The sequence below is a fragment of the Chanos chanos genome, chromosome 4, assembly GCF_902362185.1.
Source record: "Chanos chanos chromosome 4, fChaCha1.1, whole genome shotgun sequence".
Taxonomy (NCBI): domain Eukaryota; kingdom Metazoa; phylum Chordata; class Actinopteri; order Gonorynchiformes; family Chanidae; genus Chanos; species Chanos chanos.
Genome location: NC_044498.1, coordinates 38,959,876 through 38,962,729, shown reverse-complemented (window position 1 = coordinate 38,962,729; position 2,854 = coordinate 38,959,876).

Below are 2,854 nucleotides of genomic sequence, written 5' to 3'. Positions count from 1 at the left end.
AAACCTCATATGTTGATTCCCTGTGGCCTATGCTGGAGTATACCAGACTTTGGATCAGTAGGCACATACGAATTCATTTCATGTTGGTCTTTTTTAGAAAAGATTACTTTATGTTGCATTTAGATGAAAGCTGTGCTAAAGGAAACCTCCTGCCGGGCTCCATTTCCAACGGAATCCCCTGTGAATCCCCCTCCAGCATTTATCATTTATTTCAGGTTCTCATTGCTTTTATATGAGTTTTAACTCATTTCCAGGGGTTCATTAGAGGGCAGTACTGTTCCCAGGGATATACAGTGTCTCTTTTTTAAAACCCAATGAGTAAGCTCAGAACAGCAAGGTTTAACTAAATGTAGCAAGATGCCCTTTGGAGACATTGCAGAACATGTCATCTTTACTTATGAAACATTGTTTGAAAGACTTGGGCAAATGAGTCCAAAAGGAGCTTGGAAGAAAATTAGTGTCAAAAGAAATACTGATTCATAGGTCTGAAGTGTGAAATAGTGATTGTTTTCCAGGAGAACTGAGCTTATTTGTGTAATCGTATAAGGAAATCTTTCAAGATGATCAGAGTTGATCAGAGAAACAGCGAGGCAGCCAGTTAACCAACCATCACATTTGTTTTATAACTCCTGTCTGAATTCACATTGCTTCTTACTATATCTGTAATAACGTGCTAATAAAAATAACCAAAGATTGTCTGTTAGCATCATTAACTTTAAGCTGAATCAGTTTAACTGGTTCATAGAGATAGAGAGAAAACACCTGTCATGCAAATTGCATGATGAAATAAATAAATGAGTGGTAATATTAATAAAGCTAATGAGGCCTGACAGATCTAGGTTAGTGCTGGTCCCATAGCACATGGAAGCCAGCAGAAGGGTGGAGAGAAGAGAAACAGAATCCAGAGGAGAACATGGCTTGGGTTTGGGGTACATTGGAGAGAAGAGTGGACGTCTCTAATTAACAGTGACACACACACCCTCTGTTCAGTAACACTTCAGTTAGCTTTAGGCAGCACCAAGCCTCTGCTGCCTCTCTCGCTCTCTCATTCTGTCTGTCTCCATCACCTATTCCTTAGGACACATTTTCTCCTCCTCATTCTTTCATTAAGGACTCCTTTTCTCACTTTCAACTGTTTTTCTGTTCCCTCTCCATCTCTCCACTCCTCTCTGTGTTATCTCTACCCTATTTTCTCTCTCTCTCTCTCTCTCTCTCTCTCTCTCCCCCCTCTTTTCTTTCTTTCTTTCTCTGATGGGAGCATGGGGTAATTAGACAACAGCCCATTAGACCAAGACCATTTTAAGATGTCCACTGATGACATGGTTCATCCTGATGCTCTGAAACATTCAGCACATCTGAAACATATCAGTGCACCACGGATAATCATCAAAGCATGCACATAAGAAGACATAAAAGCACACAACAAAGTAATACTCACACTGAGAAAGGGAAAGACACAGCAGACATACATAATGGTTCCGCTTGAATGATATAACAGTGGAGCAGTCTGAGTAAAAAAATAAACTTTAACACATACTTTTACATGTGTAGTCAATTCAGTTCCCTTATTTCAGATCACACCAATATATCTGGATTATACATAGAAGTAAAAATATAAAGATTATAAAATAACATAAAAAGAAAAACCACTATCAGGCAGAACAAGAATGGTGTGCCTTGAGGCTGTAAAATTCCCAGATAACAGATGCCCACTGTTTACTGTTATATGATCCTGTTCCTCTCTGCTATAGAAATACTCGTGTGTAGAGTCTTCCCACACACATTCATTTACCTTTAGTTCAGACACAATGTTGTGGACATTCCTATCTAATATGCTCATTGTGCAAACATATGTTTAGCTCTGGTGGTAAAACCAGGTTAAATCGTTTAAAACCACCAGTGGAATGCTCAGACATGCAAAGGTATTCAAACCACAGGCTCCTCTCACGTAAATAACAAATCATGATAACATATCTCGAAAACATGTACTACCTCTGAAAGTGATTTAATCTGTTTTTAACATCCATACACACAGTAGATCCCTTCTAAGGGGAGATGGGCAGTAGGGGGCTAGTAGCTGAAAAAAAACATGTTTCCCTACTTTTTTCTTTCCACCAAGTCGCTTTAAAGACTCTACAGTGTTTCCTAATGCTTGAATTGAGAGCCAAGTCCATTTCTCAGTAAATCATCTGCCAAAATGACTTGCAGTAAAGACGCTCAATCCACTTGTTCCAAATGAATCCTCATGCTAACCCTTCCCAGTCCATTGTGTGAAATGAAAACACTGTGGTAACTGGGCAGAGTCTGGTGCCAGTGTTCACAATGGCTTTATTCTCTGGACAAAATTGTAAAATACATCACATACAACAGAATATAGCCTACCTTCTGAAGTCTTAATACAATCTCTATTCTTTTCAAAGGATTATCAGGACCTCTGATCCTCATTATGAATAATAATGAAAAGTAAATTCAAACTATTTCTCAACAAAAATCTCAATAAGAAGTTAGGATCTCTCTCTCTCTCTCTCTCTCTCCACTACACACGCCAGTACACATATGTGAGCATACACGAATACACGCATATGACTATGCAATGTATTTCACTTTTTGCAGGTCCACTATCTTTAGCATCCCAGAACAGCGGGAGCAATGAGGAAGTCAACTTTCTTGACAGCGTCCCAACTGAGCGGTTCTCTACGTTGAATTTTAACCAAGGAGGAAGAGAAAACACTTCCTATTATTTTTCATTGTTGTCATTCTTCCTTGTGCAGATATGACCAAAACAGCGGAGCACGTTTGTAACTCAAACGTGAAATCTCACTTTAAACAGAATAACGCGAAAGCCGCCACAACA